This window comes from Schistocerca cancellata, chromosome 12 (genome assembly GCF_023864275.1).
Source record: "Schistocerca cancellata isolate TAMUIC-IGC-003103 chromosome 12, iqSchCanc2.1, whole genome shotgun sequence".
Classification (NCBI taxonomy): domain Eukaryota; kingdom Metazoa; phylum Arthropoda; class Insecta; order Orthoptera; family Acrididae; genus Schistocerca; species Schistocerca cancellata.
In genome coordinates this window covers 95731115-95757234 of record NC_064637.1, presented here as the reverse complement: position 1 = coordinate 95757234, position 26120 = coordinate 95731115, and the positions used below count along the sequence as shown (strand labels likewise).

At 45.4% G+C, this 26120-nt stretch overlaps 1 long non-coding RNA gene across 1 annotated transcript in view; it reads right to left on the bottom strand.

Annotated features, from left to right (window-relative positions):
* Positions 1–815: 815 nt before the first annotated feature.
* LOC126109735 (uncharacterized) overlaps positions 816–26120 on the bottom strand; it is a 196045-nt gene continuing 170740 nt past the window's right edge. Inside the window, exon 3 of the long non-coding RNA XR_007523720.1 lies at positions 816–1914. This is a non-coding gene — a long non-coding RNA (uncharacterized LOC126109735). The remainder of the gene's footprint in view (positions 1915–26120) is intronic.

Sequence of the window (26120 nt, the reverse complement as noted above, 5' to 3'; positions counted from 1 at the left end):
AGTCGGTCCAGGGTCTTGTATTCCACAATTTTCCTTTCCTTCTGTAGAATCTTACAGTCTGGAGAGCAAGGGGGATGGTGCTCTCTGCAGTTGACACAGATGGAAGGCAGACATAACATGGAGTATCTGGATGGGATGGATGACCATAAGTGCGACAATGAGGCTGGAAGCACAGCGGGAAGACATATGGCTGAACTTCCAACACTTGAAGCACTGCATCAGAGGAGGGATATATGGCTTGGCATCACAGTGGCAGACCGTCACCTTGACCTTCTCAGGTAATGCGTCACCCTCGAAGGCCAAGATGAAGGCACCGGTGGCAACCTGATTATCCATCAGACCCCAGTGGACGTGCCAGACAAAATGGACACCTCGTCGCTCTAAGATGGCGCGCAACTCGTCATCGGACTGTAAAAGAAGATCCCTGTGGAAGATAATGCCCTGGACCATATTTAAGCTTTTATGGGGCGTGATAGTAAAAGAAGCATCCCCCAGCTTCTTATAAACGACTAATGCCCGTGACTGGGCAGAGGATGCTATTTTTATCAAGACTGACCCTGACTGCATTTTTGACAAGCCCTCCACCTCCCCGAACTCGTCCTCTAAATGCTCTACAAAGAACTAAGGCTTCATGGACACCAAGGATTCCCCATCAGCTCTGGTACAGACGAGATATAAATAATATATTGTACAGTATGTATGTATGTGGCTCTGAAAATATTTACAGTTGCAGCACAAAACACAACCTCATGTCTAGCAACAACAAAAACAATAGAAAATGTCAGCAACCAGTTATGGAGGTCTCCAGCACCCTAATGTGATTCTAGAAACGGTCGCTAACTGGATACACTGATCTGAAAACATCATTTCTTCCTAGGTACACTATCTTCAAGATACAGCACTCACTCCTACATAGTGTTTCGCTGGAGACATTTCTCAGCCAAGATACTCCTGCTTCATGTATTCTAAAATTACAACTAACAGGAATATTTTTCTTCTCAACAGATGTGCCCCTGTATCTGACAGTAGCTTCAATTGCTTCCTCAGTCGTGCACAACACTTCCTAATACATCGTTTTCTGTGGCACAGTCTACTGTTCAGACTGTGGGCTTATTTACTGCGACCGTGTTCGACTGCACAGCTTTGTCACCTCTTAGTTTCCCTTACTCTTCCAACTTCTGCTTGGTACTGGCATCCTGCCCTTTTCTCTATACATACCACGTACTTCATTGCGTTCCATGCCTTATCACCCTGTTTGGTCACATTGAGAACAAGTGGCATTTGTTACTGTAACATAATCGGTAGGAGTTGCACATTTACTTCCTACCATGTTGGTGGATGTCCTGTCCAACTGTAATTCAGAATGGAGACATCTCTGAATAGCTTCCATTGTCTTTGCTCTGTTTCCATATCATCGGGAGCTTTCTGTTTAAATTTTTCCATGACAGACTGTTCATACCCCTTTTGCAGTGGTTTCTGGTGTTAATCCACCCATCCATTTGAAAGGAGGTATTCCATGGACTGTAGGTCCCTTGTGTTGTTGTGTACCCTTCGTGCGGTTGCTGACATTTATCTGCACATCCTTTTGAAACGAGACACTCCATAGAGCATAGGGCCTCTGAGTTGCTGTATAGGACTATCCTTTGTGCGGTGGTTACTGGTGTTCATCTGCCCATCCATTGGAAAGGAGACACTCCACAAAGCAAACGTCCACTGGGTTGGTGTATAGGCCTACCCTTTTTGTAGTGGTTTCTGGTGCTAATCTGTCCATCCAGGTGAAACGAGACACTCCACAGGGCACAGGTCCCTTGGGTTGTTGTAGATGCCTACCCTTCGTGCAGTGGTTGCTGGTATTCATGTGTCCATCCGTTTGAAAGGAGACACTTCACCAATCTCAGGTCCTTGGGTCAACATCTGCAACAAAATACGCAAAACGTTACGAAACAGCTGTAAATATATGACACATAAAGAATAAGCATTTATTAAAAACATAAGTAATGTTTCCATATCATAAGAGAAGGAGGCATTCTGAACTGGAGAAGAACTGCTGTGCAAAATTATAATGCAACTTTCTCTACACAGCCTGAGAAAAATACGTAGAACACAGGGGAAATGGCAGGGCGTCAAAGTACCTTTACGCACATGCACACCACCAGTAGATATGCCGGCCAGAGTGGCCGAGCGGTTCTAGGCGCGTCTGTCTGGAACCGCGCGACCGCTACGGTCGCAGGTTCGAATCCTGCCTCGGGCACGGATGTGTGTGATGTCCTTAGGTTAGTTAGGTTTAAGTAATTCTAAGTTCTAGGGAACTGATGACCTCAGCTGTTAAGTCCCATAGTGCTCAGAGCCATTTGAACCAGCAGATATGTATAAGATTTGAGCTGCAGTTCTCTGTGACAGGGGGAACAGCCACCATAGGACATTAGTGTTGTCTATGTACAGTGTTGCTACCAGGGTTGGTAAGGTATGTAAGGGGAGTGAACACTGACATGTATGTTTGATCACTGTTAAAGACAGGCTGATTCTGCATACTTGTGTGGCACAGAGCTATAACCACCCGAATGCGTCTCATAATGGTTCCTCGTCGATCTCCATTTGGCTGACTGATTGAATCGTGTAGTGATCAGCTTTGTGGAGCACTGAGATGTAACAGTGTCCCAAAGCAGGACTTGAACACAAAGTGGAGGCTGGCATATTATTTATCAACATTCCGGTAGACAACATGTAACCATCACAGAGGAAGATCATCTTGTTGTGCACCAAGCACAGCATAAACCCTTCGCATCTGTCAGAGAACACGTGATGGTAGTTGCTACGATCACGTGTGAAGGCCGCCATTAACGTATCATGAACGCTTTAAGAATTTGTACATGGGTGGAGCAGCAACCACAGGATGAAATCATCTTGTAGAAATAGTAAACAGTCAGTCAGTCAATTGCAAATTGGAAAATTCATTGAACATTTATCAAAACGTCGCCATCAGAAGTAAATATTGACAACCTAAATAAGTTAACAGTTAAAATATGTTAAGCAACTTATATACACAGTTGCAATAACATCTCGTCAGGAATACAAAAAATTATTCAGATTTACTGGATTACATGTTGAGGCAGAGGTACGTTAACATACAGGGTGTTACAAAAAGGTACGGCCAAACTTTCAGGAAACATTCGTCACACACAAATAAAGAAAAGATGTTGTGTGGACATGTGTCCGGAAACGCTTAATTTCCATGTTAGAGCTCATTTTAGTTTCGTCAGTATGTACTGTACTTCCTCGATTCACCGCCAGTTGGCCCAATTGAAGGAAGGTAATGCTGACTTCGGTGCTTGTGTTGACATGCGACTCATTGCTCTACAGTACTAGCATCAAGCACATCAGTACGTAGCATCAACAGGTTAGTGTTCATCACGAACGTGGTTTTGCAGTCAGTGCAATGTTTACAAATGCGGAGTTGGCAGATGCCCATTTGATGTATGGATTAGCACGGGGCAATAGCCGTGGCGCGGTACATATGTATCGAGACAGATTTCCAGAACGAAGGTGTCCCGTCAGGAAGACGTTCGAAGCAATTGATCGGCGTCTTAGGGAGCACGGAACATTCCAGCCTATGACTCGCGACTGGGGAAGGCCTAGAACGACGAGGACACTTGCAATGGACGAGGCAATTCTTCGTGCAGTTGACGATAAACCTAATGTCAGCGTCAGAGAAGTTGCTGCTGTAAAAGGTAACGTTGACCACGTCACTGTATGGAGAGTGCTGCGGGAGAACCAGTTATTTCCGTAACATGTACAGCGTGTGCAGGCACTATCAGCAGCTGATTGGCCTCCACGGGTAGACTTCTGCGAATGGTTCATCCGACAATGTGTCAATCCTCATTTCAGTGCAAATGTTCTCTTTACAGATGAGGCTTCATTCCAACGTGATCAAATTGTAAATTTTCATAATCAACATGTGTGGGCTGACGAGAATCCGCACGCAATTGTGCAATCACGTCATCAACACAGATTTTCTGTGAACGTTTGGGCAGGCATTGTTGGTGAGGTCTTGAGTGGGTCCCATGTTCTTCCACCTACGCTCAATGGAGCACGTTATCATGATTTCATGCGGGATACTCTACCTGTGCTGCTGGAACATGTGCCTTTACAAGTACGACACAACGTGTGGTTCATGCACGACGGAGTTCCTGCACATTTCAGTCGAAGAGTTCGTACGCTTCTCAACAACAGATTCGGTGACCGATGGATTGGTAGAGGCGGACCAATTCCATGGCCTCCACGCTCTCCTGACCTCAACCCTCTTGATTTTCATTTATGGGGGCATTTGAAAGCTCTTGTGTACGCAACTCCGGTACCAAATGTAGGGACTCTTCGTGGTCGTATTGTGGACGGCTGTGATACAATACGCCATTCTCCAGGGCTGCGTCAGCGCATCAGGGATTCCATGCGACGGAGGGTGGATGCATGTATCCTCGCTAACGGAGGACATTTTGAACGTTTCCTGTAACAAAGTGTTTGAAGTCTCGCTGGTACGTTCTGTTGCTGTGTTTTTCCATTCCATGATTAATGTGATTTGAAGAGAAGTAATAAAATGAGCTCTAACATGGAAAGTAAGCGTTTCCGGACACATGTCCACATAACATATTTTCTTTCTTTGTGTGTGAGGAATGTTTCCTGAAAGTTTGGCCGTACCTTTATGTAACACCCTGTATAGCCGGAAGGCGTCAGTCCATTACAATATTTCACCTCCATAATAATTAAAACACGCATAGCATTGTTCTTGTCATTTGGTGTTTCGTCACCAATGTACAGTTATTTTTGCAGAGTCACGTACACAGTACTTGGGATAACGAAAGCTACTGGTAAGAGAGGGGACCAGTAGTATGTACATGGAGCATGCGTGACAGTGAATTAAAGTTTATAATGCTAAAATTTCACGCACTGCTTCCTGTGGAGTGCATACTTCATTGGGTCAAATAGATAGAAGGCGGAAGGGCGAAGATATGAAAGCTGGGCTGTACAGTGGGTGAGGGGGTACAGTCCAATGAAGTTTTGTGAGCCCCTCTCTGGTACACAGATCTGTGTGAGACGTAGCATTGCCATGTCGTTTGCATTCTCGTAGCGACGTACAGGCAGAGGGTAGCACCACGAAGGAGGAAATCAAACAAAATTACCCCTTCAGACCGTCGCCATAACTTTAAGTGCTGAGGGCGCGGATTTGAACTCGTTCTTCAGAGGAGAGATGGTGTGACTCCACTCCGTGGAATGCCCTTTTGTTTCCGGTTCGAAGCGATCAACCCATCCTTCATCGCCTGTGACGATGTCGGACAAAAATATGTCACTATCAGCCTCGTAACGTACAAGTAATTCTGTACAATGGTCTTTCCTTGCTCTTCATGGTCTTCTGCTGGAAGGCGAGGAACCTGGCTGCCACACACCTTTGAGTACCCCAACTATTGGAGGAATGTGGTCACCACTACCAACAGAAACGTCCAGTTGAGCAGCGAGGTGTTTGATTGTGATCCGTCAATTAGCTCTAATGAGAGTGTCCGCACGTTCCAGGATGGCAGGTGTCACAGCTGTGTGCGGCCGGCCGACACGCGGGAAATCGGATAGGTCTGGGTAACCTTGTTGCGATGACAAAAATCCAGCCTAACGATTACCGTGCCTTTGTTCACTGTCAAGTTTCCGTAGACATTCTGCAAGCGTCTACGAATGTTTGTGATGGTTTGCTTTCCCACCAAACGAAAGTCAATGACAGCTCTCTGCTTGGAACGCACTTCCCTTACAGATGCCATTTTGAAGGCTACGTATAGCACCACCGCCTATGGGTACTTCGTGAAACTATAGGGGCTGAAGCAGGGTTACTCCACGATGCCCCACAACAAGTTCCTCATTTTTTTAAATCAAAATTAGCCGAGAAAAAAGAAACGTTGCATTACTTACTGATAGCCCCTCCTAAGAAATTCTGACCTTTTTGATATGAAGACTACACTGAACAGCCAAAGAAGCTGGTACACTTGCCTAATATCGTGTAGCCCCAGCAAGAATGCAGAAGTGCAGCAACATAACGTGCCATGGACTCGATTAATGTCTGAAGTAGTGCTGGAGGGGATTGACACCATGAATCCTGCAGGGCTGTCAATAAATCCATAAGATTACTAGGGGGCGGAGATCTCATTTGAACAGCACGTTGCAAGGCATCCCGGACATGCTCAGCAACGTAAACGTCTGGGGGATGGGGGGGGGGGGTGTCTGGTGGCTAGCGGTAGTGTTTAAACTCGGAAGAGTGTTCCTGCAGCCACTCTGTAGCAATTCTGGACATGTGGGGTGTGGCATTGTCCTGCTGCAATTGTCCAAGTCCTCCGCAATTCACAGTGGGAATGAATGGATGCAGGTGATCAGAAAGGATGCTTGCGTACGTGTCACCTGTCTGAGACGTATCAAAGGTGCCATATCACTCCAACTGCACACGCCCCACACCATTACAGAGCCTCCAACTACTCGAACAGTCCCTTGTTGACATGCAAGCTCCATGGATTCATGAGGTTGTCTCCATACTACTCTGGAAACCACATTAGCGACGTATGTAATCGGGGTTCAGCTAGACTATTTCAGTTGTATCCGCCGTTCAAGGGTAGTGGCCTAACCACCACAGCTAAATTGTTAATCTGCAAGATGGTGGTACTTCAAACGATGCTTTATGGCTTTGTGATCTCGGACATGGTAACAGAGACTCACCTCCAAAACAATGACTTAAGGGGACATTGTACAGGAAATTTGTTGAAATTTGACATTTTCTGTTTTCTTCTTCATAATGTACTTTGGACTTTCCAGAACATTTTGGTATATAATACATTAAAATCAGACAATTGTGAGATGTTCAAATAATATTTTGAATGTTGATGTGTGACTGTCAAATTTCTCGGCTACGCAAATAACGCCACAGTTGAGCAGTCATATCTTGGGAACTACACAGTCTATAAGGTTGTGAATTGCTTTGTTTTGTGCCTCCTGCTACGTCTCAGAAGTTGGCGTTACGAATAAACAAATCAGTCCTTTGTTTCTGGCACTAGTTTTCGTTGAAAGCAATGTGATTATCAGCTATTTTTGTAGTAAGCTAACTTCCATTGCTTTTACACGTAAATAAAGTGACTAAGCGTAAAAGTAACTTCAAGAAACACAAATTTGCGGGTAACAGATACGTGAGACCTGCATTTTCTTCTGTAGTACTTGAAAATTCGTGTGCTAGCAGTGAAGGAAACCACGATAATGTTTCTGATGTGACCACGCCCCGCTAGTGCATAGAAATGGAAAATAACTTTAGAAACGGATGACATTGGTAAACATTCTCTTCCTTTGGCAATAATGGAGGCAATCAAACCTATTTACAGAGATTTGGCGAATCCTGAGCTACTAAAGAAGACCCAGAACGTGAATGAGCCTTTCAGTAATGCTGTGTGGCGCCGTGCCTAAAAATGTATTTGTTGGCCTTATGACTCTAAAGTTAGTAGTGTCTGATGCTGTAATAACTGTTAATGTTGGGAACTATGAAAGACTTAAGGCTCTGGAGAAGTTAGGGGAACGATTTGGACATAACACAGAGTAAGGACTGGGGGAACTGGAAGAGCTCCGTGTATGTGAAGCAGAGTTAGCTGCTCAAAAAAATGACAAAAGAAGTGAGAAAAAAAAGGAGGAGGCAAGCACTGGGCTGTTGTGACACTGTAGAAAACACAAACTATGGGCCAGGGCAATTCTAGTGCATAAAAGACGCGCAAATGTGAGTCTGTATAAGAATTTGTAATAAAAAATGTTTTAAGCCTCAATATCTCTGAACTACATTTTTTTGCAATAAATATCCCGTTTTCTAAAAAAGTACTGATGGTTGAGACATGAAATTTTCATAGCATGCTAAGTGTGAGATTCAACACGTATGGAACTAGAATAATTGAAATAGCCACAGTGTTTTTTGTTTTTATATTCATTTATTTACAAAATTCCGTCAATAAATTGAGTGTTTTTTAAAAAAAAGATAACACACCCCACAATACAATTTCAGTAATACTTCTAGTTCAGTGTATCCAGAAAGGTGCATCCAATAATTATGGAAAATTGTAAGCTGGTGTCTCAAAAAATTAACAAGATAAGGGGGCTCAAAATTCGATAATTTAAAATTGGCGGCATAGGACATACAAAAGAGATTATGTGACGAACATCAGTAAAAATTAGCTAATCAAGGGTACTGGAATGTAGTAAGATTTAGTAAGGTGCTGCTGAGTGATTTGGATTAAGAAAGCAGACGCTCAAGGTAGATGACTACATTCGCTATTTAGTTTTTTTCCAGTTTCGCGATGGGGTCGGCATATCAGTTTTGGCAAAGTTAGTGCATTTGGTGCCGGATGTCCCCCCTGACGCCACCCCCTTCCAACCCTTCCCCTCCCGTCATCCCCTCCTCCTACTCCACCTTCCCTGGGACGGGATCTGTACACCGATTTGTATCGCCTAGTTTTAATGTCATGTTCAGACGTGGTAACGTTGTCTGATACTGGAGATGCGTACAGCCCAGCATTTACCTAATGCTATTTGGAGAACCACCTAAAAACCACGTCCAGAGCGTCGGGCACATCGACCCGCGTCTTTAAACTGCGAGCGTATGCTATCTAGCGAAGACTCGCACCTTGTGTACCGGAAACGTGCACGTTAACGCTCTTGGTTATCCGGATGGATAATCATATAACAAACGACAGAGAAGTAAATAATGTATCAAATACGGTTTTAAAATAGCCAGAAAAATTTTCGACAAAGAAAGGAAAACCTTGACGATGCATACACATTTAAGTGTCATATAAGATATATCGAATAACCGCTTACAGCGTGACACAGTGGTCAAGGTAAAGTAGGCACGAACAAACTTGTGCTCTATCAGTTCTAGAAATAACGTCAAAATACTGCGAGTTTTAACTGCGTAAAATAAACAACTAAATAAGTTGGTGTCTTAAAAAGTTTCCCAAGATAATGGGTCACAAAATTCGATAATTTAACATTGGCGGCGTAGGACATAGGATGTCCCTTAAGAATCACCACAGACGCACCTTGGTTCGTCCCACACAAACATGACAACCATCACCTCTACATCTACATACATACTTCGCAGTCCACCATACGGTGCGTGGCGGAGGGTACCTCGTACCACAACTACCATCTTCTCTCCCTGTTCCACTCCCAAACCTAACGAGGGAAATATGACTGCCTATATGCCTCTGTATGAGCCCTAATCTCCCTTATCTTATCTTTGTGGTCTTTCCACGAAATATAAGTTGGCGGCAGTAAAATTGTACTGCAGTCAGCCTCACATGCTGGTTCTCTAAATTTCCTCAGTAGCGATTCACGAAAAGAACGCCTCCTTTCCTCCAGAGACTCCCACCCGAGTTCCTGAAGCATTTCCGTAACACTGGCGTGATGATCAAACCTACCAGTAACAAATCTAGCAGCCCGCCTCTCAATTGCTTCTGTGTCCTCCCTCAATCCGACCTGATAGGAATCCCAAACGCTCGATCAGTACTCCAGAATAGGTCGTATTAGTGTTTTATAAGCAGATGAACCACATCTTCCCAAAATTCAACCAATGGACCGAAGACGACTATCCGCCTTCCCCACAACTGCCATTAAATGCTTGTCCCACTTCATATCGCTCTGCAATGTTACGCCCAAATGTTTAATCGACCTGACTGTGTCAAGCGCTACACTACTAATGGAGTATTCAAACATTACGGGATTCTTTTTCCTATTCATCTGCATTAATATAATTATTTAGAGTTAGGTACCATTCTTTATACCAATTACAAAAAATGGTTCAGATGGCTCTGAGCACTATGGGACTCAACTTCTGGGGTCATCAGTCCCCTAGAACTTAGAACTACTTAAACCTAACTAACCTAAGGACATCACACATATCCATGCCCGAGGCAGGATTCGAACCTGCGACCGTAGCGGTCTCGCGGTTCCAGACTGTAGCGCCTAGAACCGCACGGCCACTCCAGCCGACTTACACCAATTACAAACCCTGTCCAAGTCATCTTGTATCCTCCTACAGTCACTCAACGACGACACCTTCCCGTGCACCACAGCATCATCAGCAAACAGCCGCACACTGCTATCCACCCTATCCAAAAGATCATTTATGTAGATAGAAACCAACAGCGGACCTACCACACTTCAGATGATACCCTCACCTCCGATGAACACTCACCATCGAGGACAACGTACTGGGTTCTATTACTTAAGAAGTCTTCGAGCCACTCACATATTTGGGAACCAATCCCATATGCTCGTACCTTATTTAGGAGTCTGCAGTTGTGCACCGAGTCAAACGCTTTCCGGAAGTCAAGGAATATGGCATCCGTCTGATACCTTTCATCCATAGTTCGCAAGATATCGTGTGAAAAAAAGGGAGAGTTGCGTTTCGCAGGAGCGATGCTGTCTAAAGCCGTGCTGATGCATGGACAGCAACTTCTCTGTCTCAAGGAAATTCATTATATTCGAACTGAGAATATGTACGAGAATCCTGCAACAAACCGATGTTAAGGATATTGGTCTGTAATTTTGAGGATCCGTCCTTCTCCCCTTCTTATATACAAGCGTCACCTGCGCTTTTTTCCAGTCGCTCGGGATCACAACCATCATACAACGAAGAACGCACTCATTCTACGATAAATAACAAATATAATCATTCCATCTCATTTGACCGCTATGCAGAAATCTCATCCATGTGAACAATAAACATCTAAGGAACGTAGCCATTCGTCATTGCTGAGCATAAAAAACCATGCCAAGTGTCATACCAAACAAAGCACATTTACGCACACACCAAGACACGTACACATGTAAATAAAGCCCTCACTTCTCATCCCAAACTTTGACTGAAAACATCAGACGAATCCCATCGGATGTCCAATTAATATTGGCTTCAAAATCCACCCATGTTAGGTCTTACAAGGCGAGGTCACGACGTTTGGAACGCGGATTTACTGCAAACTTCGTGCCGGTCGGAGTGGCCGTGCGGTTCTAGGCGCTACAGTCTGAAACCGAGTGACCGCTACGGTCGCAGGTTCGAATCCTGCCTCGGGCATGGATGTGTGTCATGTCCATAGGTTAGTTAGGTTTAATTAGTTCTAAGTTCTAGGCGACTAATGACCTCAGAAGTTAAGTCGCATAGTGCTCAGAGCCATTTGAACCATTTTTTGCAAACTTCGTACACTCGTAGTACTCCATGAGGACAACAAAATGTGTAAGCAGTAGCACGTACTTCTCAAGCGTTATTGAGAAAATCGCAAGATAGTTTCTGTCGTCAAATATGTACCAGTGCGTGGCCATTTTTACCATGAAGCGGCGACAGCCGAGTGGTTAGCGTTCAAGCCCCGTAATCACTGGATCGAGTCCCGCTCGTCTGTATTTTTTTTATTTTCAACACAGTCATTTTCTTTACCATTTATATCACAATTGATATAATGGGAAAAATATGTGTAATTGGATGAACTTTTATTAAATATTTAGTTTTATTCGGCAGTCTACTAATTTTTATTATCACAAATAATATATTCATAACTATCGACTAGTAAACGACCAAACGCATAAAGTGATACTGAAAATGTATGCTTGTCCGTGATTTGAGAAATCCCTTATACTTGGAAGGAGCCCGATACTACTCGTTACCTGCAAATTTTGACCGGCACAGATGGCTTTCGAAAGAGATACAATTAATCGTCGCTTCCGACATTACGAGTACAAGTTGCAGGATGGTATTTTTCGTAAAAACACGGAAAACATAAAGTTAAACGGCACCAGCTGCATTGAATAAATGCTAAGTTTGCCCATACGCAAGGTCTTTTGAGGTTTTCCGTGGAAAAACAAACCTCCTTAACACTGCCATAAACGTCTCAAAAAATGGTTCAAATGGCTCTGAGCACTTTGGGACTTAACTTCTGAGGTCATCAGTCGGCTAGAACTTAGAACCACTTAAACCTAACTAACCTAAGGACATCACACACATCCATGCCCGAGGCAGGATTCGAACTTGCGACCGTAGCGGTTACTCAGCTCCAGACTGTAGCGCCTAGAACCACACGGCCACTCCGGCCGGCAAAAAACTCTCTTTCAGACGATAATTTGGAAGCAAACCATGCATAACGCAGTATTTCCTTAAAAATCGGCGCTGGTAACTGGTTATGCAGTATCGAGTGTATTTTAATAGCGTCTTCCGAGAAGCAATTTCTCATTCTCTTTCGATTAAATACCAACAATTTTGAAGACACGGAGAAGCATACATTTTCAGTATCACTTTATACGTTTGGTCGTTTACTAGCCGATAGTTACGAATATTATATTATTTGTTATAATAGAAATTAGTTGACTGCCAAATAACATTGTAAATTTAATAAAAATTCATCTGATTACACGTATTTTTACCATTATATCAATTGTAATGTAAATAGTAAAGAAAATCACTGTGTTGAAAATAAAAAATAAAAAAAAACTGACGAGCGGAACTCGATCCAGCGATTACGGGGCTTGAACGCCAACCACTTTTTTTAAAATTTCAATTTCTTCTGTATTATTCGTTGAATTTGTTCAGGGCAGGCGTCCGATGGCACCCATTCAGTTTGTTCGATGATCCGTTCGCTCAGTTTTTATTTTATTATTTTTTTTATTACAAAGGGTAGCTAACGGTCTCACCTAACACGCTGAACGCTACAGTCTGGAACCGCGCGACAGCTACAGTCGCAGGTTCGAATCCTGCCTCGGGCATGGTTAGTTAGTTTTAAGTAGTTCTAAGTTCTAGGGGACTGATTACCTGAGCAGTTAAGTCGCATAGTGCTCAGAGCCATTTGAACCATTGTGAACACGCTGAGCTACCGTGCCGGCACTACTCGGCAGCCGCCGCTTCATGATAAAAATGGCCACGCACAGATATATATTTGACGACCAAAAGTGTCTTGCGATTTTCTCACAAGGGAACCTCCCCATCGCACCCCCCTCAGATTTAGTTATAAGTTGGCACAGTGGATAGGCCTTGAAAAACTGAACACAGATCAATCGAGAAACAGGAAGAAGTTGTGTGGAGCTATGAAGAAAATAAGCAAAATATACAAAGTGAGTGGTCCATGCGCAAGATAGTCAACATCAAGGACAGTGGGAGCTCAGGAGGGCCGTGGTCCCGTGGTTAGCGTGAGCAGCTGGGAAACGAGAGGTCCTTGGTTCAAGTCTTCCCTCGAGTCAAAAGTTTAATTTTTATTTTCAGACAATTATTATCTGTCCGTCCATCCGTCCGATGCGAGGTAACTGCGCCGTAGTATGGGGACGCTACACCTAAACGGGAAAATGTGAAAACATTAAAAACATATGTTTTGACAGAGCACAGGGAAAACTGTGCGACTGTGAAACTGTTGCACTCATTTGTTGCAGTTTATGTGACTAACTCTTATGTTTTCATCACTATTTTGGGAGTGTTTATCACATCCACAAGAAAACCTAAATCGGGCAAGGTAGAAGAAGCTTTTTACCCATTCCCCAAGTGTACAAGTTAGGTGGGTCGACAACATATTCCTGTCATGTGACGCACATGCCGTCACCAGTGTCGTATAGAATATATAAGACGTCTTTTCCTGTGGAGGAATCGGTTGACCTATGACCTTGCGATCGAATGTTTTCGGTTCCCATTGGAGAGGCACGTCCTTTCGTCTACTAATCGCACGGTTTTGCGGTGCGGTCGCAAAACACAGACACTAAACTTAGTACAGTATACAGAGACGTCAATGAACGAACGGACAGATTATAACTTTGTGAAAATAGAGAAAGTTAAAGTTAACTCTTCACTCGAGGGAAGGCTTGAACCAAGGACCTCTCGTTACGCAGCCGGTCACGCTAACCACGAGACCACGGCGCTCCAGAGCTCACGTCATCCTTGTTGTTGCCTATCTTGCGCATGGACTAGTCAGTTTGTATATTTTGCATATTTTTTTCATAGTTCGACACAAGTTCTTCCTGTTTTCTCGATTGGTCTGTGTTCAGTTTTCCAAGGCCTAGCCACTGTGCCACTTTATAACTAAATCTGAGGGGGATGCGATGGGGAGGTTCCCTTGTCAGTAGTGCTTGAGAACTACGCGCTACTGCTTACACATTTTGTTGTCCTCTTGGAGTACTACGAGTGTACGAAGTTTGCAGTAAAACCGCGTTCCAAACGTCGCGGCCTCCCCTAGTTTATCAGATAATCCGCGGTGTGCAGCCGCCGGTGGGTGCGTGACGTCAGGCGGGCAGCGGCGCAGCCCGGCGCGGCGGGATATTGATATGCAGTGGGCCGGGATGAAAAGCAAGCGGTGTCAATAGCGACCTCGGTGCGGCCGCGTGTGATGGATGAGCCGGCCGGCGCGCCTAATGGCCGCCGCGTTCTTAGGGCAGCGGGGGTGGAGGAGGCACTTAGGGAGCGCTCCGGTCCCGAGGAGGGCGCGCCGCTGCCGCGCCGAAACGTCTCGCACCCCGGCACTACAATGGCGCCGCGCGTAAACAGACCAGGGCTCTCCCCGCCACCCCAAACCGCTGATCTGCAACGAGAATTTGATTTCGCGAAATGTGGCCATTTCGAACTGTGGACAACTTTGTATCGGACTACATTATAACAGTAAGTGTCTTGGTCGCATGCTACTTTATTAAAATGCACTGGGTTGGTCGCGCGGGATTAGCTGAGCGGTCTAAGGCGCTGAAGTCATGGACTGTGCGGCTAGTCCCGGAGGAGGCTCGAGTCCTCCCTCGGGCATGGGTGTGTTTGTTTGTCCTCAGCATAATTTAGGTTAAGTAGTGTGTAAGCTTAGGGACTGACGACCTTAGCAGTTAAGTCCCAGAAGACTTCACATTGTAATGGTACGCAACCATTACGGCACCTCACCTGAACCTATCGATACCAGTAATATTCTACTGTGTTTCTGTAAAGTAGTTGGCATATTTCTGAGACAACATTCAGATTTGATTTCATTTGTGATACATCGATATGTTTATATTGCAATGATATTATTCTTATATGTATTCTTTCTTTTGTCACTATGATCTTTGACGTACTTGTAACTCTGATTTTTGGGCGCGTAAGCGATTGTTAGTTGGTTGTTAACTTGTTAGAGAGTCGGACCTTGAGAAGGTCAAGTCTTGGACGTCATGTTGGAAAGATGCATATTGTAGTTGGCTTATAAAATGTGAGGAAGATGTTTTCAAGTATGTTTTGTATTGTGAAGTGATGTTTGTGTGTCACGTGATATTTCAATAAAGGCAATTAAAAGGAAGTGTAACTTAAATTCGGTGTGCTGATTACTTTTTTTACATCACCATCGTCCAGCAAAAGTGTAATCTTTAAGAATGGTTTGTGGAGCGCATCTACAAAACTTTTAAATATAGCACGATAAAACCTAGGCCTCTTTGCATCCGATGATGATGATGATGATGATGATGTATGGTTTGTGGGGCGCTCAACAGCGTGGTTATCAGCGCCCGTACAATTACCCAATCTTTGCTCAGTCCAATTGCGCCACTTTCCTGGATGATGATGAAATGATGAGGACAACACAAACACCCAGTCATCTCGAGGCAGGTGAAAATCCCTGACCCCGCCGGGAATCGAACCCGGGACCCCGTGCTCGGGAAGCGAGAACGCTACCGCGAGACCACGAGCGGCGGACTTGCATCCGAGCTTGGAATCATAACCACCTAGATTTTCAACGATTGAGCCATGATTTTACGACGAAACCAGCGTGGGAAACACAAAAAGATGAGTGCCTAGTTTTTTGATTATTACATGAAATGACTTTATTAACTGTGCTCTAATGACACCTGCCACATAATATGACTGTTGTTCCCGAAAATGCAGGTTTTAGCAGCGTGAGCAACACCACAATCATTAAATTTTGACCTTTGTTGTGGTAGGGTTGTTAGAACATATAATTGAACATTTTTAGCACAGGGTTGACAAAGTCGGACCTTCTTTGGCCCGTGTAGTGCCCCAACATGGCATGGCCTCAAGAAGTCTTTGGAAGTCCCTGCAGAAGTATTCAGCCGGACTACCTCTACAGCCGTCCATAACTGCGAAAGGGATGCAGAATTTTTCTCACCAACTGACCTCTCGATTATGGCTCATAAATGTTCGATGGGATTCATGGTTGATTGGTTGATTTGGTGGAGCGGACCAACCAGCGAGGTCATCTGTCCCGTGCGAATAGGGAAGGAAGTCGGCCGTGTCATTTCAAAGGAACCATCCCGGCATTTACCTGAATCGATTTAAGGAAATTACGTGAAATTCCCTGCTTAACCCGCAGCACAGGACAGATACAATAAATTGTGGAAAGGGGCCAAAATGAGGGGCTGTCAGTTACACTCGAACATACAACTTTATTTTTGATCACACGTTACAATTTTCTAAACACACATCTTTAATCTATGGGACTTAATTACCGGCTGAAAGCCACTTTAATTTAAAACGGCTGGATGCCAATAACTTAAAACGAAAGCATAATCACATTTAAATGGCAAGTCTAATCTTAAAACAGTTGTTTATTTAGGTTGAAGTAAACAAGTTAAATTCAAATCGGCTGAAGGTCGAACCCTTAAAACTCCAAAACATTAATTTTTTTAAATACCAAAGTCTTTACGTGAAACAGTTCTTTAATTTAGGCTGAAGGCCTTGAGAACCAACAACAAACTCAAACCGGCTGAAGGCCAAGACTTAAAAATTCAATAGGTTGAAGTAAACAAGTTAAACTAAATCGGCTGAAGGCCAAACAAAAATAGAAAAATATTTTAAAATGCCAAAGGGCTTACGTGAAACAGTACTATAAACTTCGCTGAAGGCCTTAAGAGTAAAAGAACTCTAATTTAAAACACAAAATCGGCTAGAAGCCATACAAGTACCAACAACAAGAACAAATTACAAAATATGGCAGTACACACAAGGGCATCAAGATGTTCGATGGTCGGCCTGTAATTCAAACACTAACGCTCGCTTAGGTGAGACAGGGATTCGGGCCAACCATTCACGATCGACGACGACCCAACCGAACGACAGTGAGGGGACCCACAGGCAAGATAGCGTCCACTTCACCCGACCAGGGCACAACACGGAGTTCAACGGAACAACGTAGAAGATACTGGAGCCCACAACCAATCATACACGGAGCTGTCAAACTACACACCGTCCTGGATAGCAACAACACGATCAGGAAACTACACTGCCTGAAATTTACGTCAACGCCCAGGGCAGGTAACTGGAACGTTAACGGCTACAAGGCAGAAGATTCCTCTAGTGCACTTCGATTCAAATAACCAAATACAGTGAAACTCCATCCGAGGATGCCTAGAATTTTCGATCTTGAAAACCACGTCGTTGCTCGCGGAAATACCCCAACAACCGACAACAAACTCCAAATGACACAATGTGAACAGTCTTGACTTGCTGGTAGGTTAAATCAAAACTCAACTTTCGTGTCCAGGATCGGTGAGCCACGGACCTCGTAGCAATGGGAACAGCCACCCACACTCCGACAGTGCATAGAGACCGCCAGCGGGCCCCGGCCATACTACGCCCAGCCGAGAATTCCTCACTGCTCCACGCCAACCGACGGACTCCTCATTTAAAATAACTTGTCAGCCAAAATCACACAAACTACGCACATTTACACGAACGCCTGCACGAAGAACTAGACAATGCTAAGGGCAGCGACTGTGCAATAACAAGGACGAATCACGAGTCGGCACACGCAGGCAACCCATAAGCGATCGCCGACCAACATACACGTCGTCCGACAAGAAGACCAACCACGTTGGTCTGCACTCAAGTGATACGTATCGGCAACCGTCGGGCGAGTCGTGGCTGTTCAGACCTCACTACTGCCGCGCCCCGACTGAACTTCCGCCGCGCCCCAAGTCAAACACTACCAGGTCCGAACTGCACTGCTGGCGCTTCCCAACTAACTGGCACATCCGAACTAACTCCGAACACTTTTTTTTTCTTTATTGTCATTTTGAAACCTGTATTACAGGCAGGCCATGCAGCAGCAGACGACGCCGCTCTTTAGCCGCAGAGAACACAAATATACAAATGAAGACATTTAAAGAAAAAATATGGTGGACATATAAACGGAGACAAAACACTGTTTAAAATACAAGGTGCCGTTCACGGGCGTAGAGTCCAAGATAAAATTGTTCAGACACTTCGACACAGAGACAGACGAAAATTGTCACACGTGAACGTAGGGGCACAAAACGAATAACACTGAATCACAAAACGACGGCACACACAGAACACGAGGCGTTGATCTCCGGCGCGCGAATGTTCACTATCCGTGTACGAGTCCAGGGACCTGCCAGGAGAGGGGGGGGGGGGGGTGGGAGAAGGAGAGGGGAGAGCAGATGCCATGGGAAGGGGAGATAGGGGGGAGGGAGGAAGGGGGAGGGGAAGCCCGGGGGGAGGGGATGGGGAAAAAGGAAAGAGAAGGGAGGGAGGGTGCCTAATGGAAAGGACACAGGATGTGGGGGGGGAGGATCAAAGTTGATAGGAGAGGTAGATGGAGGGGAGGAGGACATCATCAGGGAGGGGGAGCTGGCGGAAGCCACCTTGGGAGAGGGTGAGGAGGGTGGAGAGATGGAGACCGGGTGGGACGTGGGAATACAGGCGCAGCAGCCGGCGGGGGTGGGAGAGGATGGGAGAGACTAGCGGGTGAGGAGGATCGAGTTTGCGGGAGGTGTACAGGATCCGTATCCTTTCAAGGAAAAGGAGGAGGTGGGGGAAGGGGATGAGATCATACAGGATCCGCGTGGGGGAGGGGAGACGGATGCGATAGGCGAGGCGGAGAGCATGGCGTTCAAGGATTTGGAGGGATTTATAAAAGGAAGGGGGGGCGGAAATCCAGGCCGGATGGGCGTAACAAAGGATAGGGCGGATGAGGGATTTATAGGTGTGGAGGATGGTGGAGGGGTCCAGACCCCACGTACGGCCGGAAAGGAGCTTGAGGAGACGGAGTCGGGAACGTGCCTCGGCTTGGATTGTCCGGAGATGCGGAGTCCAGGAGAGGAGACGGTCGAGGGTGACGCCAAGGTACTTACGGGTCGGAGTGAGGGCGATTGGACGGCCATAGATGGTGAGATAAAAATCAAGGAGGCGGAAGGAAGGGGTGGTTTTTCCTACAATGATCGCCTGCTCCGAACACATGACAACCGGGAAGTAACAGCTGTCAGCAAAGATAATACGCCAGGGCTTATATCGATAAGCGCCGCTGCTGCCGCTCACGGGCAAGCAAGGCGGCAGCTCAGTGATACCAATAATTGAAATTAACATAACGACGTGATCGTACAGTAAAAACAGGATGTCAAATGAGATATGGCACGAACACGAGCCGCGCACGACTCATTACGGAAAACCTAAATCAGGACGGCGGGACGCGGATTTGATTCGTCGTCCTCCCGAATGCGAGCCCAGTATGGTAAAACCGCTGTGTCACCTCGCTCGGTGAGGATTAATGTCAGGCGACCTGGGTGGCCAAATTATTCGCTTGGATTGTCCAGCATGTTCTTCAAACGGGTGACATGGTGCACTGTCATATAAAAAAATTCCGCCGCTGTTTGGCAACATAAGGTCCAAGAATGACTGGAAACGATCTCCAAGTAGTCGAATGTAACCATTTCCGCTCGGTTCAGCTGCACCACAGTTCATTCAAAAAAACTAGCACTCCTGAAAGAAAGGATATTGCGGAGACATGGGTCCCGAGTTCGAGTCTCGGTCGGGCACACAGTTTTAATCTGCCAGGAAGTTTCATATCAGCGCACACTCAGCTGCAGAGTGAAAATCTCATTCTGGAAACATCCTCCAGGCTGTGGCTAAGCCATGTCTCCGCAATATCCTTTCTTTCAGGGGTGCTAGTTCTGCAAGGTTAGCAGGAGAGCTTCTGTAAAGTTTGGAAGGTAGGAGACGAGGTACTGCCAGAAGTAAAGCTGTGAGTACTGGGCGTGAGTCGTGCTTCGGTAGCTCAGATGGTAGAGCGCCTGCCCGCGAAAGGCAAAGGTCCCGAGTTCGAGTCTCTGTCGGGCACACAGTTTTAATCTGCCAGGAAGTTTCATATCAGCGCACACTCCGCTGCAGAGTGAAAATCTCATTCTAAAAATCAGTTGTTTCTTTTTATACGTGACAAATCTATCGTCCAGCATTGCAAAGGGCTGTCCCAGAAAAATTTCTTTTAGGAGCAGATATATACGCGTTATCCGGCGTCCTTATTGAGGTAAGAATTTTCAATTTATTCAGAATGATCTTTCAGGGCCATGACGCATCGCTGCTGACGTCCAAAATTCACGTTTAAATTCACAGTCAATTCTTGAAAGGTTATAAGTGAGCCACAATTTTTTATTGACAAATTAGTCACATTTTATTATTGATAGGTTACGCAATTTAATTTTTTTGGGGGAGGTTACACTAAATGAGAATATTATTTATATTATTTTACTGTGGGGAGGTTACAAGATCTAAAAACAAGCAAATATAAACAAAACGAATCAGTATATTTATAAAACAAGAAAATCGAGTTACACGCTAAAAAAAGGAGTAGACGCACCACGAAGAAGTTGTGCAAAATGGACACAAATCGATATTCATACAGGTATCGATGAAAAAATCGAAATTTCACCGCGCACCTGAGAGCATGCCGACCCCTGGCATAAAGTGTTGGCGGATTTCATTATGTGTACTCAGTTGGGCAGGAAATGTGTCTCGCATACAGGCACGTGAACAATATACACAATTCTAGGATTTGAGAGAGGACATCTAGTTGTACTCAAAGTTTCCGGTTGGAGCAACTGGCGAATCGCTCAACGTTTAAATACGAGAGATGACTGTATTTGACGATGTTGGCAGGACTGGGTGAACCATGGCTGAACACTAAAACTAGACTGCCCGAACAGGCCATGAAGGCCCAACGGTACCGACCGGCCGCCGCGTCGTCCTCAGACCTCAGGCGTCACTGGATGCGGATACGGAGGGGCATGTGGTCAGCACACCGCTCTCCCGGCCGTATGTCAGTTTACGAGACCGGAGCCGCTACTTCTCAATCAAGTAGCTCCTCAGTTTGCTTCACAAGGGCTGAGTGCTCCAAGCTTGCCGACAACGCTCGGTAGACAGGATGGTTACCGATCCAACTGCTAGCCCAGCCCGAAAGCGCTTAACTTCGGTGATGTAACAGGAAACGGTGTTACCCCTGCGGCAAGGCCCTTGGCATGGCCGAACACAGCGCCAAGAAAGTAGCAGTCGACCTAGAGAGACGACACAACGAGAAGAGCGAACAGTCGCGAGAGAGAGGCACTCCGCAGATTCATCATTATCATTGACCCGACGTGCAGATGCTGCTTGAGTGACAGCAAGGACCATCAATAGGCGGCTCACAGGAAAGGGGGCCGAGCCCAATGCAATTGACCTCTGTACACCAATAAGCCAGTCTGTAGTGGTGTCGGACACATTCGGCGTCAAACCTAATTGAGTGGAATAGAATTGTTTTCATTGATGAGTCTCGTTTAGAACTGAGCCCTGACGTGTGGGCCGGCCAGGGTGGCCGAGCGGTTCTAGGCGCGTCAGTCTAGAACCGCGCGACCGCTACGGTCGCAGGTTCGAATCCTGCCTCGGGCATGGATGTGTGTGATGTCCTTAGGTTTAAGTAGTTCTAAGTTCTAGGGGACTGATGACCTCAGATGTCAAGTCCCATAGTGCTCAGAGACATTTGAACCATTTGAACCCTGATGTGTGGAGAAGCCTCAGACGGTGCTGGGACACCAGCCTAATCGTGGCCGTACAAACGGGAGTGATGGTCTGCTGGGTCTCATTTTGTTTTCAGGGCCGGTTTGTTTATCATTTGCTGGAGTTTCTGCTGCCTGTCTTCACCCTTGTCTAACCTTATCTTGGCCAGCTAGGTCGCCGGATGTCTTCGCATTCGAGAACGTTTGCAGCATTATGGGCAGTGCCCTGCAACTAGATCAAGATTTGGAAGATATGACTCGCCAATTGGACAGCATTTGGCACGAAATCCCTCAAGACGACATTCAACAACTGTCAAGCCGAATAGCTGCTTGCATGAGGGCCAACAGTGTTTAAATGCATTACTGACTATCTTAGTTGGTGAAGCTATGGCTCGGAGCACTATGGGACTCAACTGCTGAAGTCATTAGTCCCCTAGAACTTAGAACTAGTTAAACTTAACTAACCTAAGGACATCACAAACATCCATGCCCGAGGCAGGATTCGAACCTGTGACCGAAGCGGTCTTGCGGTTCCAGACTGTAGCGCCTTTAACCGCACGGGCACTTCGGCCGGCTAGTTGGTGAAGCTCTTTCTCTTTGTTAAACCACTCAATTTTTTCTGAAACTGTTCTAATTTGTTTGTCTGTACACGCACATCACATCTACAGATTTCCGTCCCATACGGATAACCCCTTCGCGGAGTGTTTTTGAGTGTATTAAACGTACGAATGACGTCCAGAATGAGATTTTCACTCTGCAGCGGAGTGTGCGCTGATATGAAACTTCCTGGCAGATTAAAACTGTCTCGGTCCGGCACACAGTTTTAATCTGCCAGGAAGTTGCATACGAATAACGTGATCAAGTGACCTAATAAATAACAGCAGCGTTGCTATTGTTAGATTTGTTTGGTTTCATAAGGTTGATTTAAAGTCTTCGATTGGCTGTTCTTCTGTTGCTCATACCTAGAATGGCTCTACGCACTATGTGACTTACCATCTGAGGTCACCAGTCCCCTAGACTTAGAACTACTTAAACCTAACTAACCTAAGGACATCACACACATCCATGCCCGAGGCAGGATTCGAAACTGCGACCGTAGCAGTGCTCATATCTAGGCGCTTAGTAAATACACCGAAAGAACAACAGCAGTGGGTGCATATCTATACATAAAGTTTACAGTCATCGGCGCTAGTAAAATTCCGGTTCAAATATTCTGAGATAATTTCCCCTTGAGCAAGATCACGATGGCGTCTTTGTTTCACCAAAATATTGTTTCCCCATAGATTTTCCTGTGAAGATATTCCAAACTTCATTGAAGCAAGTTTGGTTATTTGTGAATGCAAGTTTTAATGTACTTGGTAGTGACTATTCCAAGTTGAGCGTAAATTTACAGTTCCGTCACCAGTTCTGCCAGTTATGAATGTTGACTATCCTCTGCAAATTAGTTCGTTACTTCCGCCCGTCAAGAATGTGGTGTTAACTCAAAAATGGTTCAAATGGCTCTGAGCACTATGGGACTTAACATCTGAGGTCATCAGTCCCCTAGAACTTAGAACTACTTAAACCTAACTAACCTAAGGACATCATACACATCCATGCCCGAGGCAGGATTCGAACCTGCGACCCTAGCAGTCCCGCGGTTCCGGACTGAGCGCCTAGAACCGCTAGACCACCGCGACCGGCTGTGGTGTTAACTGTGCGATAACATCGAAGTCCTTCCGTCAGGTCCCCATGGATCTCAGTTAAGTCGTCCCCCGGTATATCGGACGAACATCTGAAAGCCATCGGTCCATTATGTGTGGCCGTTCTCGTTCAGTTAGTCCTCTTGCCTTGTCTGCGGCCCGACTACCTCCCATTTTTGGACGTCGACGTTTCGCGAAGATCAGTCGTCCTCTTCTGCTTATTGCGGCAGGTTCTATCAAAAAGAATCATCCGATTTGGCACGTCTATACTTAACTAATAAAAATATTCAATGAATTTTTTTTTTATGAACGGGAAAATGAAAAAGTTTTTTTTTTCCATGCGTTTTCATAGGTGTTCAAATGGCTCTGAGCGCTATGGGACTTAACTGCTGAGGTCATCAGTCTCCTAGAACTTAGAAATACTTAAACCTAACTAACCTAAGGACATCACACACATCCATGCCCGAGGCAGGATTCGAACCTGCGACCGTAGCAGTAGGGCGGTTCCAGACTGTAGCGCCTAGAACCGCTCGGCCACTCCGGCCGGCCATAGATGTTCGATACGCCCCCTTGGGATGCAAGGCATATGTCAATACGGCATTGAAATTGTTCCCACATTGCAGCGAGCATGTGTTGAGTTACAGCCTTCACAGCTGCTGCTATGCGATGTCTCAGTTCATTCTATATTCTCACATTATGACGGTTCACCTTTCCATTTAAATGGAATGTTGCCCCGTCACTAAACACTAAGCACGGGAAAAAAAAGTAATCCTCCATCTTGCCAAGAACGAAACTGTTAGTTGTCACCTTCACGAAGAGCTTGCAGTAGCTGAATTTTGTATGATTTCATGTGTTAACGTCTACGCAACACACGCCAGACGGACATCGGAGGCATGTTTAGGTGTCGAGCTGCACGGCGAACGGATTTCTGAGGACTCCTCGTGAAACTATGGCGGACGCGTTCGGAGTCTGTGTCAAGACACTCCTGGACGGCCCGGCGATTGGGATTTACACAAACAACCTGTTTCTCGCAATTGTTCATGACATCGTGTAATGCTCTGACAAGGGAACCTCCCCATCGCAACCCCTCAGATTTAGTTATAAGTTGGCACAGTGGATAGGCCTTGAAAAACTGAACACAGATCAATGGAGAAAACAGGAAGAAGTTTTGTAGAACTGTGAAAAAAATAAGCAAAATATACAAACTGACTAGTCCATACGCAAGATAGGCAACAACAAGGATGACTGGAGCGCCGTGGTCTCGTGGTTAGCGTGAGCGGCTGCGTAACGAGAGGTCCTTGGTTCAAGCCTTCCATCGAGTGAAGAGTTAACTTTTTTATTTTCGCAAAGTTATAATCTGTCCGTTCGTTCATTGAAGTCTCTGTATATTGTAATAAGGTTAGTGTCTGTGTTTTGCGACCGCACCGCAAAACCGTGCGATTAGTAGACTAAAGGACGTGCCTCTCCAATGGGAACCGAAAACATTTGATCGCAATGTCATAGGTCAACCGATTCCTCCACAGGAAAACACGTCTGATATATTCTATACGACACTGGTGACGGCATGTGCGTCACATTACAGGAATTTGTTTTCGACCTACCTAACTTGTACACTTGGAAAATGGGTAAAAAGATTCTTCTACCTTGCCCGATTTAGGTTTTCTTGTGGATGTGATTATCACTCCCAAAAAATTGATAAACCGCAACAAATGAATGCAACAGTTTCACAGTCGCACAGTTTTCCCTGTGCTCTATCAAAACATATGTTTTTAATGTTTTCAAATTTTTCCGTTTAGGTGTAGCGTCCCCATATTACGGCGCAGTTACCTCCCATCGGACTGTCGGACGGACAGATAATAATTGTCTGAAAATAAAAAATTAAAATTTTCACTTGAAGGAAGACTTGATCCAAGGACCTCTCGTTCTGCAGCTGCTCACGCTACCCACGGGACCACGGCGCTCCTGAATCCATACTGTCCTTGATGTTGCCTGTCTTGTAAATGGACTCCTCAGTTTGTATATTTTGCTTATTTTTTGATAGTTCCACACAACTTCTTCCTGTTTTCTCGATTGATCTGTGTTCAGTTTTACAAGGCCTATCCACTGTGCCAACTTATAACTAAATCTGAGGGGGGAGGGGGGGGTGCGATGGGGAGATTCCCTTGTGAGATGCAGAACGATCCTCACCAAAGTATGAAAGTCACGCTGAACTCTTACTGCTGACCCGCAGTGCGCAAAATGTAGAACACAAAACGCTTTCTGCTGCCCTGACACCATTTTTACTAGAACTAAAGTGGGCGCACTTTGCTGCTACCTAGCGGGAACCATGTAAAACTCGATAGTTTGCTCTTTCCAACAGTACTCCGTTCACGCACGTACCTCAAATAACGTAACAGTTGGGATTTTTTTTTTTCAATCGGATGATTCATTTTGATACATCCTGTATAATATGACAAATGAACGCAGGAAGCTTCCAACTGTCATCAATAGAAAGTAATATCTGTTGACTTTGATAGCAACGGCAGAGAAAAGGCAGTAACAGGATTCAAGCATGACTCCGGAACGCCCGCAGCAATGTCATCTGGGTACGGATACACGAGTGCTATCCACAAAGTACATTACGTTTTGAAATTA